This window comes from Hemicordylus capensis, chromosome 4, assembly GCF_027244095.1.
Source record: "Hemicordylus capensis ecotype Gifberg chromosome 4, rHemCap1.1.pri, whole genome shotgun sequence".
Lineage (NCBI taxonomy): Eukaryota > Metazoa > Chordata > Lepidosauria > Squamata > Cordylidae > Hemicordylus > Hemicordylus capensis.
Window position 1 is genome coordinate 52,326,529 of NC_069660.1, and position 17,340 is coordinate 52,343,868.

At 45.6% G+C, this 17,340-nt stretch overlaps 1 protein-coding gene across 1 annotated transcript in view; it reads right to left on the minus strand.

The window, feature by feature from the left end:
• The window catches only part of LOC128324506 (receptor-type tyrosine-protein phosphatase V-like), a 108,860-nt gene extending 98,697 nt beyond the window's left edge, over nt 1-10,163 (minus strand). Inside the window, exon 1 of the mRNA XM_053249163.1 lies at nt 9,961-10,163. The gene's annotated coding sequence lies outside the window, so the exon portion shown is untranslated. The remainder of the gene's footprint in view (nt 1-9,960) is intronic.
• Nucleotides 10,164-17,340: the final 7,177 nt, after the last annotated feature.

The window sequence follows — 17,340 nt, forward strand, 5'->3', positions numbered from 1 at the left end:
GTTGCAAGAAGAAATACTTTACGTTTAATTTCATTAGGTGACCCAGCCCCAGGTTCTAGTGTCCTGGTAACTGGGCAAAGAGGCACCTTTTTAAAGTGTCTCTCTTTATTTAGCAGGGGGAGAGTAACTGGCCCTATCCACCCCCAGCACAGTACCTCCAGTGATTGTTTCTGGTGTCTATCTTATGTTTCTTTTTAGTTTGTGAGCCCTTCCGGGACAGGAATCCATCTTATTTATCTTATCTTATTTATTTATTTATTATTTCTTTATGTAAACTGCTTTGGAAACTTTTGTTGAAAAGTGGTATATAAATATTTTGTTGTTGTTTTGAGAAAGAATAATTTATCTCTGTTAATTCTTTCCGCAACATTTGTAATTTTGCACACTTCTGTCATGTCCCCTCTTTACGCAAATGAACACAGAATCCTAAAAATGCTTGGAATATGCAAACGTAACTGTAGGCATTTTTCTGTGTGAAGGGAGACACAACTAGAACATCAAAATGACCAACACAGTACAAGGACCAAAAGCCTTAACTGTGGGTTACAACAGACTCATACTAATTGTTACATGCAGGTGCTTGTTATGAAACCTTAGTGGCTTTTTTTTATTTAAAGAAAAGGCAACTTTGGGAGAGAGCAACTTAAAATAGAGAAGAAGGGAGTGCACAACTCTTCCTGTGCCATTCCCTTCTCTGCTCTAAGACTTCCCCTTCCAAAATCTACTCTTTTAAAAAAGAGCAGCCATTGGGATTTCGTTACCTGTGATTGTTGTGGTGTTTTTGGTTGATCCATTCCTTGATCCAGGCCAGCTTTTGAATAGGGCTTTAGTTACTTGTATTCCAGTCCTGGAATGGAGGCAGGGCTAACAAACAGCCAGCAGCAAGAGCACGGAAAAGCAGTCTGCACTTGCCTCTCCGTACATAATATCTATTTAATTAAACTATGAATATTCCTGATTCCACCACACTGCCTTGTCCTTACGTACCACAATTCTTCCCCTTGGATTCTACAAGTGTATAACCTGAGGCTCCAAGGAATAAGACAAGAGCCAATTCAAACTTTATTCAGCAAATTAATTTGTCACTTGTAACCTGCATATTTCCTGATGAACACATCAGTGATTGAAAGGGACACACATTTAAACAAATACATGGAGTTGCTTGGTGGACTTGCACTGGGAAACTGCTCAGCCAAGTTCCCTTGACAGGTGTGTTTATCAATTCAGGCTTTCTCTCCAGAGCACTTTCCAGCCTCTGTTCAGGCAAGTTGCATTCGGAACATAAACAGTAGGGGTTGCAGTCTCGCAGCAACTAACAACCCCGCAAAACAGCAACTTCCTTACACCGAATATACGACATCCTAGCTCTATATCGCAGCAATCTAATTCGAGACAAGGCATTGGCAATGTGAACAGCACCCTGCTTTCCACGTAGGGACTGCGGTGTCACAATGCAGGAAGTGTTAAAGCACACTTCTGAGCTCTGACGTGACCCTGTTGCAGGGTCTAATCTGGAAAGCATCCAGGAGGCTTTACAGACAGGGCTTCTACCCTGAATATCCTTCAGAAGAGAGTGTGTTCATTCATACACCAGCCAAACTTACCCCCAAATCCCTTCGAGATCCATGGACCCACTCCACACACAAATTGGGCTTTGTCTTGCGAATTCTAGCTTATCTCGAGGTATGCTGGTTTTAAGATACTTTTTCTGAAAACGCTGGAGCAAATAGGGATAGGCACTGCCGTAAAATCAACATTAGCATAATAAGAAGGATACTCTCTTTAGAAATGCAGATTTAGAACTCTCCCCCGCCCCACCCCATTGGCTAGAAGGAAAACACGGAGGCATGCCATGTGAACTTACAAAAACAAAAAACAAGAGAAGAATTGAGGGGCTGCTTCCCTCAATGTTGCGAGTGCGATTCAAACTGGCTTCGCTCGACATTTACCCCACAGCATGAAGCCATGCGCAAATAACTCCCAGGTACTGCACATGTTTACCAGGAGCAGAGTGGACAAGGAGAAAACTTGTCTGATGCACCAAGTATGCATGAGTCCTAAATCCTGGCTCATCACGGGGCGAAGTAGGGGCTCAAGGGGATAGCAGGCAGTGCCCTCTTAATTGTTGCAGATGGGGAGACCCATAACCAATCTGTAGTCCAGGCCTTTGATCTGAAATCCCAGCAACAGGCAAAACATCGCTTTCCCTTGGGCATTTTCTAAGCATGGGAGCTGGATAAAGATGTGTTACTTTTTAAAAAAATACAGATTGATGACAGTTGATAACTACATTGATGCTTCTGGGCCCGAATGGTAAAAGCATGTCAGCATGAATCCATTTTTCGATAAGAGGTGGGGATGTACCCGAACCCCAGTTCAAAGCATGGTTCAAGCACTTTGCAGAAAATGGGATTGGGAACTTTAAGGGAAAAGAGAGCAGGTGCTTTCTGAAATCCTGTTCTCTTACCTGCTCTCCGCTGCCCCTTCCAGCTTCCTGCGGGGGCGGTGTACACATCCCCAAAAGCTCTGCATGCTGTCAGCTCGCACATGGCGTCCACGCGTGGGCAGGTACCATTTGCATGGTGTTGCTGCTCGTGGTTTGAGCACACCCCTAATAAGAGGTGTGTCTATTCAGTCAATACCCCAGGAACATGTGCAAAGGAGCGTCCAGCCCTTCAGATTCCATATTCAGTGCTACTACAGGATGATTGTGATGTGACAAATCCTCCACTGCCTACTGCAGAGAAGGGGAATCACAGGCTGAGTACTGGTGGTGCAGTTGACTCCGCAGAGATGTAGGCATGAGCGCAGCACTGGAAACACCGCACCTAATTGTACATGCTTTGGGCATTGGCTTCTTCCTGTGGATCCTGTGTTGATGCTGAATATGGGAACTGAGGGGCTGGGAACTCCTCAACAGATGTTCCTGGGCTCTAAACATACCTCTACCTGGCACCACTGTTCCCTCTGTTAGGGATTCCCAGATGTTGACTACAATTCCAAGCATCCCAGCTGCAGTGACCTTTGGCTGGGGATTCTGAGAGTTGTAGTCAACAACATCTGGGAATCCCTGTTAGAGGGAACACTGGCGGGCACTGTCTGCAACAAATCACAGAAGAGTTGGTTTAAGGGTTGGCTCTGTACAATACAGAAGAAGAGGAATGCATTTCCAGCTTTCATTTATTTCTCCTCTCACTTCACCTGTTTTGCCAGATTCTACTACAGTCACAATGAGAATTCTTTTCCATGTCCTTCCTTCCTTCCTTTCCTTCCTTCCTTCCTTCCTTCCTTTCTTTCTAGAACATGGCACAGTTGCCAACTCAGTCCAAGTGGAAGTTCAGCTCATGGGATGGCCTTAGTCAACGCCTTATCTTTTAGCCTCAGCCCCTAATGAGAAATATGAGACAACTAGCGCTGGCCTACCTTGCATGGCTGTCGTAAGGGTTACCGAGATAATGTAAGTAGAGCATTTTGAGCACAGGAAAATTGTTAGATTTATAAATTCAGTTATTAAAGTGCACAAAATGAAGGGGCATTAACTACAGAAAAGAAGGTTAGTTGTCAAAATATAATGGCCTTCCTTCCTTCCCTCCTTGAATGTGTGTATAAAAGTCACGGGTGGACCAGAAGGTGACTCATCAATTGCCAGTGCCTCCTGGTGTGAGATTCAATGGACCAGCCCCCTGCACTACATGGAGAACAAAGAAATTTACCGGCAGTGCAGGCCTGTCTTCAGCCTCTGCAGCAGAGAGCATGAGCTGAACAATGCCTGAGCAGTCCTTTATGCAATGCCTCTGCCTGAATCTCTACTGAACAGATGGCATGAGCATAGAGCAGCAAGGGGAGAACCTGTGGACACCAGACTCTTACCCTCCGCCCTCCGCCTTCGGCGCTGAAATTGCAGGCAGAGCCGGACTCAAAATAAACCTCAGGAGCTCCCTCCACCCAATGGCTGGAACAAGGCCTGGAAACAGAGGCTGCCGAGTCATCACATTTTCCTAAAAACAGTGGAGGCTGCTGTTGGGAGTAGGGTATAGGAAGAGGGCGGCTGGGGGCGGCAGGAGATGCTGTAGAACGCAGGGTAATTGGAAACAGGAGGGCCGGCAACAGGCAGAAACTGCAGGCTGCGGAAACAGGGCTCGACAGGCTCCTTGGAGACCTGCAGGCCTCCACTGCAGGGACTGCTCAGCGCTCCCTGAGGCAATGAGGAGTTGGGGTGGGGGGCGGGGGGCAGAGGGAGTGCTCAGCATGATTTGCTGGCATTGGGGAGCACACCCAGCCTCTGCTGATGGAATGCTCTGATCCAACGAGAGAATAAAGGGAAAGTTGCATATGGGGGGGGGGGGACAAACCCTACAGCATTGCTCAGAGGAAGCCAGGGACCTGCTTTTGACAGTCCTAGTTTCCTAACAAAGATCACTGCCTGAGACTCCCTCCCTTTATGACCCATGGAGGAAGATGCTATTCTGCCGGCTAGAGCCATTTGCTCTTCAACAGCCAACCTTCTGCAGCTTTGGTTTTTGAGTACTGATTTAATGTCTCCGTAATGTAAACTATTGTAAGTCATATTGATTTCCCTGTAATTTTGTATTTGTATGTTTGTTTTGTTTTTGTTTCTGGTCTTGGATGGTAAGGGATTTGATCAAAATATTTAACATAAAAATCTTAATCAAAATATTTATCAATATCTTAATCAAAATCTTTAAAAGCCAAGACAGTATTTGTTTTTACTTTCATGATAAATAGAAAAGCATGATTATCTTGAGCTTAGACTACACATGAAGCCTGTCGTTGGCCCTGACAGGTTTATTTTTCTTTGCTAAATAGCAATTGTAGGCAGCCTCGATCCAGATTGGGTCTGCAGTGCAGGGGGCTTTAACTATCCCAATCCAAATCCAGTTGCTATTTGCCCCCAGGAGGGAGTCTCCGATTAGCTTTTTCTCTTGGGGCAAATGGCAGCTGCCACCTCAACAGGAGCAAAGCCTCCTTCATCCATATCATGACACCAAATCAGACCGGGGTGGGGTGGGGTGGGGGCTGCAGCTGCTATTTAGCAAAGAAAGAGACTCAACACCCTCTGTGTGTAAAATTGCAGGCTGTAGATAGCTGGTGCTTAAGTGTTTATGCACTTGATGCACGCCTGCCAGGTGGCAAGATGCATCCCACCCCCACTCTGTAAGTTCTAGAGAACTTGCAGAGGGAGCTGAGCCCTGAAGACAGGCAACCTGGCACCTCACACAAATAAGATTGGACAGTGCTTGACCAGGGGCAGGTATCAGAAGACAGGGAGTGTCCCTGGTAAATATTTGTAAATTACATTACCATCCTGCCTTTCTTCCATCATGCAAATCAAGGTGACATACATCGGGTTCCCAGACAGTCATCCATCCAGACACTGACCAGATCTAGACACACTTGGCTTCAGCCAAGATGGCTGTGTCACATGCCTTCTCTCTGACTATGCCCTACTGGGACATATAGGGAATAGGAAGGGAAGCAGAGGCGTAGCTAGGGGAGAGGGGGCCCATGTTCACCCCTCTCCTCGCCAGCCCGAGGGAGATAATGAAGGAAATAGGGAGGGGTGGAGCTGGGGGGTCAGGGTTCTTTGAATCCAGCCACTCAATTATAGGTATACTCTTAAAGGGAAGGCCTTCTCTCCAATGAGTGGGGTTAGGCTCCGTATTTGGTGATGGTTAGCTAATGTGGTGTGAAAGTACCTGTTTTGGTGTCAGGGGATCAAATGCAAAGTTGCAAACAAAGGAGGAACTGTCATTGCTTTCACAAATGTATATAAGCAGCCTTGCTGAATCAGACCCATCTAGTCCAGCATTCTTTTTCCCACAGTGGCCTATCCAATGGGAAGCCCACAGATAAGAGGTGAAGGTGCATGCCCTCTCTCCTGCTGTTGCTGCCTTGCAACTGCTATTCAGAGGATTCCTGCCTCTGAGCCTGGAAGTTGCTTGTAGTCAGCAAGACTAGTAGCCATTAGGGACATAGGAAACTGCCATATACTGAGTCAGACCCTTGTCCATCTAGCTCAGTATGGTCTACACAGAATGGCAGCAGCTTCTCCAAGGTTGCAGGCAGCAATCTCTCTCAGCCCTGTCTTGGAGATGCCAGGGAGAGAACTTGGAACCTTCTGCTCTTCTCAGAGCGGCTCCATCCCCTAAGGGGAATATCTTACAGTGCTCACACTTCTAGTCTCCCATTCATATGCAACCAGGGCAGACCCTGCTTAGCTAAGGGGATAAGACATGCTTGCTACCACAAGACCAGCTCTCCTCTCCCGATTGATAGAACTGCCTTCCATGAATTTGTCTAAGCCTCCTTTAAAGCCATCCAAGCTGGTGGTCATTCTCTGCTGTGGCAGAGAATTCCATTGATTGATTATGCACTGTATGAAGAAGTACTTCCTTTTGTCAGTCCTAAATTTCCTGACCTTCTGTTTCATGGGATGACCCTTGGTTCCAGTGTTGTGAGAGAGGAGGGGAAAAACCTCTGTATCTATTTTCTTCATGCCATGCATAATTGTATAGACCTCTGTCATGTCTCTCCTCAGTCACCTTTTTTCTATACTGAAAAGCCCCAGATGCTGTAGCCTTATCTCATAAGATGCTCTAGACCCCTACATCTTGGTTGCCCCCTTCTGCACATTTTACAGTTTTATAATGTCCTTTTGAAATATGGTGACACAGTACTCCAAATGTGGCTGCTCCATAGATTTGTATACCGCCTAGATATTTTTTATACCAGGCAGTATATAAATCCAATAAAATAAATAAATAAATAAACAAATAAACAAATAAACAAACAAACCATCAAATAAATAGATAGATAGATAGATAGATAGATAGATAGATAGATAGATAGATAAGATTAGCAGTTTTATTATCTCCTTCCTAATGATCCCTAGCACTGAATTTGCCTTTTTCATAGTTGCCTCACATTGATTCATTGACTTTCAATGAGCTCTCCTCCATGACTGCAAGATCCCTCTCCCAGTCAATCACCGACAACTCAGTCCCCATCAGTGTATATGTGAAATTTGCCCCAATATGCATCACTTTATACTTACTTACACTTAGCCACATTTGCCATTTTGTTGCTCACTCACCCGGTTTGCAGAGATCCTTTTGGAGCAACTCACAATCTGTTTTGAATTTCACTACCCTGAATAGTTTGGTGTCATCTGCAAATTTGGCCATCTCACTGCATACCCCAACTTCTAGATCATTTATGAATAAATTAAAGAGCACTGGTCCCAGTACAGATCCCTGGGGGAGCCCACTTCTTACTTCCCTCCATTGTGCAAAAGGTAAAGTTGTGCCCTCACTGTCCATTTATTCTTACCCTCTGTTTCCTGTCTTTCAACCGGTTACCAGTCCACACATGAACCTGTCCCCTTATCCCATGACAGCTAGGTTTACTCAAGAGCCCTTGGTGGTGAATTTTGTCAAAGGCCTTTTGGAAGTCCAAGTGTACCATGTCAACCGGATCACCTTTATCCACATGCCTGGGAATTTTGGCCAGAAGTTTGGCAAGGAATTTTGGCAGGGATTCTCAGGAACATGCGAGAACATCTGTGCCTGCTGAAATTCCCTCTTTATTACAAAGGTCACACCTTTCAGCCATGCACTTAGCAAGCTGGCCAGTTCCTAACCCCTTTTCTTCTTATCCCAAACCTGCTAGCCAGCATTACAGCAGTGCACATGAGTTCGCATGTCTGTTGCTTTTCCATGCTCCTTTTAGAAGCATCATTGTCAGATCTTCTATGCCAACACCTGATGGCACAGCATGCATGCAAAACAGGTTAGGCCAGTTTTCAGGAAGCTGCTGGAGAACACAGAATTAATCCACCCTTTGGGCTGTGCCCTGCCTCTCGCAACCTCAGCCATGCAGGAATCAAAGCTTCCTCTAAACTAAACTGCAGCTAATGTGTGGAATGTAATGTCCGGGTCAACCTTGTCTCAATCAGACTTTGGCCTCTCTCCCTCTGTAGCATCTTTGGCTCTTCCTGTTTATTTCCAAGGATCACAAGACTATAAACTCTGTGAATATTATAAAACCAGTCAGTATCTGTTCTCTCTACACTCTCCTGAGATATCTCTGACACCAAACTATCTCACCAGCGAGTCACAATTGGCTGCTCTTTCAAATACCATGCAGAAGCTGTTCTGCCTGGCCATCCTCCCTCACATTTGTTTCCAGTTTTGAAGGCCAGGCCCTGAGCTAAAGAGTCTTATGCTTAACCCCTTCCATTGTCTCACATTTGATAGCAACAATAAGGAAATATGTCCCTACCCCCAGAATCAAATGCTCTTAAGAACAGTAGGCTATCAAAAAAAATCCAGTTCCATATTCAGGAGCATTGTGGGACTGCTCGCTGTCTTCCAAATGGGCCACAGTTTGTGCTCCATGGGCCTCTCAGGCAGAGCTGCACTCCAGTAGGAAGAAATGCTTCCTGAGCCCAGAGCCTGAGGCTACTTATACCAACCTAGAAGAGGCATCATGTTGATGCAGGTGGGGCCTGAAGATGGGTTCAGGGTGGGATGATGATGATGATGAGGACATTTATATCCCATTCTTCCTCCAAGGAGCCCAGAGCAGTGTACTACATACTTACGTTTCTCCTCACAACAACCCTGTGAAGTAGGCTAGGCTGAGAGAGAAGTGACTGGCCCAGAGTCACTCAGCAAGTATCATGGCTGAATGGGGATTTGAACTCAGGTCTCCCCAGTCCAGCACTCTAACCACTACACCACGCTGCCATATACTGAGTCAGACCATAGGTCCATCTAGCTCAGTATTGTCTACACAGACTGGCAGCGGCTTCTCCAAGGTTGCAGGCAGGAATCTCTCTCAGCCCTATCTTGGAGATGCTGCCGGGGAGGGAACTTGGAAACTTCTGCTCTTCCCAGAGTGGCTCCATCCCTTGAGGGGAATATCTTACAGTGCTCACACATCAAGTCTCCCATTCATATGCAACCAGAGTGGACCCTGCTTAGCTAAGGGGCCAAGTCATGGTTGCTACCACAAGACCAGCTCTCTTCTCCATGCTGAGACCCAAAGCTATGTGTAAAAGGCTCCATGGCACTGAATATATATATTTAATGAAAATAGAAATAATAAAACTTTATTTGTACTTGGCAAAGATGAAACGAAAAATTAAGAAGCTGACCCAAACTGTTCTCTTGGAATAAGCCTATTTGCATTAGATATACTTTTAAAGGACAATACATTGAGGCTTCTCATGAGCATCCAAGCACAGACTTAACCAGCCAGGCCTGGGCTTGGCTGGCTGTGAGAACCGCCAGGATCTGTGCCGATCCCAGTGGTGCTGTGGCGCCAAACCCAGCACTGAAGCCCAGTTCTTAGCTGAGGTTAAGGGCACAAATGCGCCCTTAATCCAGCTCACAGGATTGTGTGTCAGCCCAACCGCATGTACATGCAGTTGTGTGAATAGCCCCATTATGTAAAACTCAAAATTTAGTCTTTTTCTTTTTTAATTCAGAGCCCCCTTCTAATGTAAGGCCCTAAGCTGTAGCTTACTTAGCTTGTGCCTAAATCCGGCACTGGATGGGTTTGCTTGCTTTAAGGACTAACCACATAGCCTCCTCCTGTTTCAAAGGGAGCACGTTAGTTCACAAGCCTGTCAAACTGAAAGCTAAGCCCAGGTGGGTTTGCCATTACTCAGAAGCCTAAAGACCCATGTCCTGTTTTGCATTTTCTCAGAATACTGAAGGCCCATGTCCTGTTCTGCATTTTCCACCTCTGACACAGTGACAGTACTAGACCTTTTTTGGAGCCAGTGGAAGATGCCTCATCGCCCATCCATCTCTACCACACGACATGCTGACCGATCTGCAAAACCACTAGGCCGTTGCATCCAGGCTTCTCCCCCTCCCCTCCCCAACACTTGAGATTTCTGCTTCAGGAAAATCTTGTTTGAGGGATGCCTACCTGTTCCCGCTGTTATTCCTCCAAAGCCTGCAAGATCTCTTGTGGCCATAAGCTGCACACACTGCTGCTGGCATGCACAGCCGCCTACTTCTGCTGTCTCAGTTATGCATAGAGCCCAGCAAGCAAGTCCCAGCTGGCCCTTGTGGGCGGCTTGCTTAGGCTCGCCCCAATCCTCTCCCCAAATCTCCAGAGCCCTGCAGAGAATGGAGGCAGCACCCAAGAACTGCAATGGGAGGAGAGAGAGAGGGTGGTTTGAAGCTGTCTGCTTTAAACAATCTCCTGAATGTGCTCCAAGTCATCTGCCAGTGGAAAGAATCTTCTCCCATCTTCTTGGCTCCCAGCCTTCACTGTCTTCTCCAGAGCCTGCTTTTGACTTCTGTCGCTTCCCTGGCCTTGGACTGTGTCACATTATTGACCCGTCTAATGAGAGAGAAAACTTCGACAGCCTTAATTCAAAGGCTCCTCTTCTTTGAGTCTTCCGCTCCACGGCTTTTGGTGATGGTGCTGATTCTTTGTCATCCTCTGCTTTTTGTCCATTTGAGAGTCTGTCTGCAAATAGAATTGCAGTCAGAGACCATATCTATGAACAGATCCTAGTCCTATAGCCTCATACACACTTCCTTTCCCCATATATAATCTGGTATCCAGTTTCTCTGCTGTCACTTTAAAGATGGGCTGATGTCACTCTGAGCTCCCGTTGTGGGCAAAATAAAATTATCTATCTATCTATCTATCTATCTATCTATCTATCTATCTATCTATCATATTTATATACCGCCTGATATGTGTATCCCTAGGCAGTGTACATAATTTAAAATACAAGCATAAAACAAGATAAAATGATCAAAACAATATTACAAAATAAAACAAGTAGCTTAAAATTAATTAACTAAAAGCCTGAGAAAACAGGTATGTCTTAAGGATCTTTTTAAAAGCAGCCAGAGATGAAGAGAAGCTGTTATTTTGACAGGGAGTGCATTCCAGAGCCCTGGGGCAGCCATTGAGAAGGCCTGGTCCTGAGTCGCCACCAAATGGATTGGTGGCAACTGTAACTTGAACTCCCTAGATGATCTTTGATCTTTTTATATTTGAGTAGAATTCAGGCACAGAGAATTAACTGTGAACTGTCCTCTTTAGTGCAACGTAGCCTCCAGATGCCCTCTTCCACTGGTCTAGAGAAATCCTGCTGCAGACCTGTGTTGTTGTTGTTGTTGTTGTTTAGAATATGTATATATATCATTTTCCCACAAAGAAATCCTCAAAGCAGTTTACATAGCAGAAGGAATGTGATGATGGTTCCCAGTCCAAAAAGAGCTCACAATCCAAAAGAAACACAAGAGAGAGATCAGCAACAGCTACTAAGTGAGATGCTGTGCTGCCGGGATTGAACAGGGCCAGTTGCTCTCCCTCTGCTAAATAACTTCAAGGAGGCCCCTCTTTGTTTCATTGCAGACCTAGCACTGTGAAGGAGATGTATAAAACCCAGCTAATAAAGTAGTAAAGGAAAGCTGGTTGTGTGATAGCAAGCATGAATAGGGTCCAACTGTCCAACCTTTATTTGCATCTGGATGAGTGACCACATGTGAGCACTGTAAGTTATTTCCCTTGCAGGATGGGGCCGTAACCCAGTAGTAGAGCATCTGCATGCTTGCATGCAGAAGGTCCCAGGCTCACTTCCTAGCATCTCCAGGTAGGGTTGCAAGAGACTTCAGCTTGAAATCTTAGAGAGCAGCTGCAAGTCAGTGGAGATAATACTGAGCTAGATGGACCAATGGTTTGACTTGGTATAAGGCAGCTTCCTTAGTAGGGATGTGCACGAATTGAAAATTGTGATTCAACTTGTGTTCAAATCAAAACATGCTGTTGAGACCAGGTTGATTAGATTCGTACTTGATTACGGTTGAATCAAATCCAAATAGATTCAACCTGTGCTGTGTGGGGAGAGCGGGGAGGGAGGAGGAGAGCCTCACCTCAGCCTTTAAAAACAAAAACAAAGAGGCACCAGGGCCCCCCAAATTACTTCTAATGTGCAGAGCCCCCAGCAGTGGGGAGGCGGAGGCGGCAGAGATGCCTTCGAACCGCTCCTGGTGGGAGCAGTAACTGACTGACTGACTGCAGTCAAGTAAAGTTTATTTACGGTCAAATACCAGAAATCAAAACATATGTACAAATAAGAATCAACAGTTCTTACAGTAGTTTGGTAATAATGTCTCAGCATAATAAATAAACCCCAAGTTACATGAGCTGGTGTACTACTGATGCCTAACTTTCCTAGCCAACACACAGAACTTTGCAACATTAGTCATTATGTCCTTTTTCTGATCAGAAAGCAAATAATTAACATAAAATATGTCTGTATGCCCTGGATAATCGACCAATAGCGGAGCAATAAAATGTTGATGAAAGTCCTTGTAAAGGGAACAGTAAAGTAAAATGTGAAAACTCAGTTCCTGATCTCCAGAATCACACAGGCAAAGTCTCTGTTCTATAGAAATCCTTCTGAACCGACCCTCCAAATCAGCCGAAGGGAATACATTAAATTGTGCCAACGTGAACATCCTACGATATTTAGCAATTGTAAGTTTATCTATAAATAACTCACAGGTTTGTTCTTATAGGGCTGTAGCCCCCCCCCCCCCAATTTTTTCTTGGGGATTAAAGACCGATCAATTTGTGCCTCCATATCATATATCCGTTGTTTTAGTGCCAATCTCGCACAGATGAATCCCATCTTCAGCAGGACATCTAAGCTAAAACCATAAAGGGTTAGTTTACAAAAAACTGACCATTTCCAACAGGAGTTAAAGCTATCCATAAGGGTAAGAGGAGCAAGGCCTGAAGGGAAGAAATGTAACTTCAGCCAGTAACAGAAAATGGAAAGCCACACCTGGGCCTCCACTCTCGGAATACCAGCTTCCAGCCTCAGGATCATGTTTGGGAGGCATCTAGGGGTCTGCAAAGGAGCCGTAACTGCAGAGCCCACAGCAGGGGGAGGGGCCTCCCCACAGAGAGCCTGGCTGCTGACTGACATTGGGCTAAGCACATCTGTGTTCTAGCTAAAAGAACACCGGGTTGTCTCTTTAAATGGCCTCCCCGTGCCTGTGCAGAGGAGGGATGACAGGTCTGGTCGCCACCTCTCCACTGCTGCCAGCTCTGCAGTCCTGACCGCTCCTTCCAGGATCAGTTCAAAGTCGCCTCTGTGCCTCTTCATTGTAAAAAAAGCAACCAGCGACTGCAGGGGGATGGTGAATCGGGTTGTCGCCTCCCCCTTCTGTGGGTTCTGCAATTACTGCTCTCGTCAGAATTGGTTCAAAGGTGCCTCCACACCTCTTTTGGTCAAAGGGGAATGGTGGGGCGGGTTGCTGCCTCTCCCTGCCCGTGAGCACTGCACATTAAAGGTAATTCTGGGGCACCCTGGCACCTCTTTGTTTTTGTTTTTACAGCCTGAAATTAGGCTCTTCTCCCACTCCTTCCCCCCTTGCCCCATACAGTAGAATTCAAATCGATCTGGCTACATTCAGTCCCAATCTGGCTGCTTCAATTCGACTTCGAATCTAATTACCCCTTTTGGGGGTGAATCTATTCAAAGTTGAAACACTCAAATCAGCCAGATTCGAGTCAAATTGATTTGAGTCCAAATTGATTTGCACATCCCTATTCTTTAATCCCCCCAGCACTTAGAAAACTGAGCAAGATCTTCTCTAGGGAAGAGGTGGAGGCAATTCACTCTGTTTGGACTGCAGCCATACAAACTGGCAGTCTGCTCCAAGCAGCTGCTAGAGCAACATCCCTCCTATGTTGGTGGACCCAACTTTTGTGGATTTGCTTGGAGCTAGCCAAGGTTCTTTCCCCTTGGAGCTATCTGAAGTCTGTTTCGTTGATCCCTGCCTTGCTGGAGACCTGGCTTGGCCTACAACAGAATAGCAACATGATATTTAAAAAATCAGAAAGGAAGGCCACAAAGGAAAAAGAAGTCCTCATACAGTATAAGGTTTAATAAATGTTTTGAAAGTCAATGGTGATCAGCTTTGCCATCTCTGAATATTTGTGGCTTGCCATACTGTGGATCAGGTACTATCTGAAGTCAGGGTTGGCGCTGGGAGTGTGCTTAATACTCAGTTAAGCAGTGAAATTAAAGGTGAGTATAACTGATTAATTAGGTGTCAGGGATTTATGTTGCAGCTGTAAGGCAAGTGAGATCATTGTCTGGAGCATGAAAGTTATGAGGGAGAGCCAAGCAATCTTCAGCAGCCACCCATAGCCCTGAGACAGACTCAGTCTGATGATGGAATTGAAATAAATGAGAATTATTAGCATGTGGATCAACATGAGGCAGAAGATCCAGAAAAAAACTGACTGACATGGACCTTGCAGAGTCTGTCCTTTCTTCGCAATCATTAGGAGAGATTTGTGCAGCTTGAACCACCAGGAGGGACTTTTACACATAGCAGGCTTTACCGCAAGTTGACTTGGAGGCTTTACTGCGAACTCGAAGTTGACCCCCAAAATCAATGCAAATAGTGGATTTTTTTTTAACCCCGGATATAAATCGGGCTACACTCCAACATGCTGTGAAAAGCCCGGATTGTGTGTGAGCTGCTCCCTGATAATTCACAGGGACTTTGGGGTAAATCTGACTGATATGTGAATGCACCCCCTTCTTGCCAGAGGAGATGTGAGTTAAAGGGCTTTAAAAGCCCCATGTGAAAAACTTCCAGGAAGTGGAAATATTGTTCAATTAAAATGCTTGGAAGGATTGTGGGGGATTGTGCCCTCTAGTGGTGCATGTGCATATTGGCTTATTGTACCTAATATGAAAAAGATTACAACAGAGCCTTTTCAGACAGAAAAGGGTAAAATGTGGGAAGTTCCGTGGATTCTGACTATGTGGAGTCAGTGCAGGTTGTCCACACACATTCCTTATCCTCCCGCAGCTTGCCTGCAGTTCCCCATCCACACTAGTTTATCCACTGTGGACTGTTATGGTAACTGTTTCCCTGAAGCTTCCCTCCCCTTCTGGATATCCCACCTACTTTCTCTTCTAATTCCCACCCACGGTCTCTGCTGGCTTTGCAGCAAGCTCCGGAATATTCTGCAAAGACAAAAAGAGTGGAAACAGCAGAAATTGAAAGATGTTAAGACAGCAATCCAAAAAAACCTATTTTTTAAATTTACCCTGTGCTGCTATGCTACCCTGTTGCTATGGCTTTGTAAAAGCATTTAGCTTTGCAGATGCAAGTTCTCACTAGAGAATACACACTGTGAAGGAATACTCTGTGTTGTTCGTGTCTGATCATCTGATCATGGCTCCACAATTAACTAACTTTAGCTGCCATGCCACCCTCCTTCTGGGGCCTTTAAAACTCTTCAGCTGCCTGTGGCTGCAAACATGCACCCTTGTGTGCGTGCAAGGGGCTGCTGCGGGAGGGAGGGAGGGAGGGGGGGAGGGAGAGTGCACTCCTTCAAAAATGAACCTTAAAGAATGAGCTGCACCTTTTAAAAATGGGAGGGGGGTTTGGATAGCTGGGGATGGATGACGGGTGGTGGTCCTGAAAAAGACGGTGTGGTGTGCCCATTTATGTCACTCAGAGGGTGTGTTTGGGCGACAGCCTTTGGCACCATATGTTGCTGCCCACATGGGAAGCCACACCTCTGAGGGTAGCGCTAAATCTGTCCAGGGTAGTTTCCAGACAGCAAGCTTTACACTGCAAAAAGTGGTGTAAACTGCGACGTTTTGTGGTGCCGATTTAAAACCACAGTGGAAATCCGTTGCCTCCTACCATGGGCAAATACAGCTTTTTTTTTTGCAATGCAGATGCGATGCTATAGTGCTGTTAATGCAGCAATAAAACACGAAGGAAGGTGTCAGAAATGTGAACGGCACCTTTCTTACAGCGCAGGGACTTTTGTTGTACTTGTATACCACCCAGAGCCTTTGGGTGGGGCAGTTTATAAATGTAATAAATAAACAAACAAACAAATAAGACACAGGCAGTAGAGAAGGACACTTAAGGGCTATGTCGTGACACTGTGGTAGCATGCAATCTGGAAAGCACCCAGATGCTATTTCTCCTCCTGCTTATTCATTCAAATAAGTTAAAAAGTAAGACTGAAAATCTCCAGCTCTCTCACAGAATACAGGGCTATTTGTGAACCAAACATGTGTGAAGGGCAGTACATTGTCTGGTCATCCAGCAACACTGCCTGCAGGAATCAGCAATCAAGGCGGTATAAACTGCCATCTGAAAAAACTCATTGTTAGCCAGGAGCTTTTTCAGAGAGCAGCTTTACTGCGACTTTACTTTGGGAGGGTGGGTGTTCATTCACATACTGGGAGTTTTACCCCAAATCCGTGCAATATTTCAGAGAGCACTTCACACATGATTTGGGTTTCCCCCTCCATACTGGAACCCAGCCCAATTTCTGTCGGGGGTAAAAAAAAAAAATCTCTTTTTGTGTCAGAGTATCTGTTTTGCCCCGAACCCGCAGAAAAGTCTCACAGTAAACCCTCGTGTTAAAGCCTGCTGTCTGAAAAAGCTCCAGGGGAACTGTAACACCTAAAGCAATTCATTCCTCTGGTTCCTCCCATTCAGAATGTCATTCACAGGCATGGACTCTACAGGATATGTACATTAACCTGAAGTAGAATGAATGAATGAATGAATGAATAGCAGGGGTATAGTGGAGGGGGGATGCACAGGGACGGAGCACCGGTACTTCTCGGCTTCTCTGGCTGTTGGGGTGGCCATGGCCATGGGGGCTGTGACATGTAGAGCACCTCCACTTCTGAATTTGCAACTACATAATTGATTATTAGGGAAAGGAACAGAAGTGAGCTAAGGTGAGAAAAAATAATGCCTACTGAGCATAGAAGCCACCTAATGGTGCAATGGGAAATGACTTGCCTAAACAAGCATGAGGTTGCCAGTTCGAATCCCCACTGGTACCTATATCGGGCAGCAGCGATATAGGAAGATGCTGAAAGGCGTCATCTCATACTGTGCGGGAGGAGGCAATGGTAAACCTCTCCTGTATTCTACCAAAGACACACACAGGGCTCTGTGGTCGCCAGGAGTCGACACCAACTTGACAGCACACTTTAACTTTACTGAGCATGAGGAAGGGGGAATCCAGAAACTCATTACTTTAAAGGGGTAACAGTGACAGAATGAACAGAGAGAAGATAAGTAACATCAGCCATAAGAAGCTCCAAAATGAACACAGCTTTTAATGAAATGAACTTGAAACTTGCTCCTCTTTCTTTTTCTTCAAAGAAAGATGATACTTAGGAATGGGGATAATACTTTTCTGTATCATCCCCAATGGGGAATCTTGGGATGATACTTTTCTGCACCCAATTTTCTTCACCTCCACAGAATC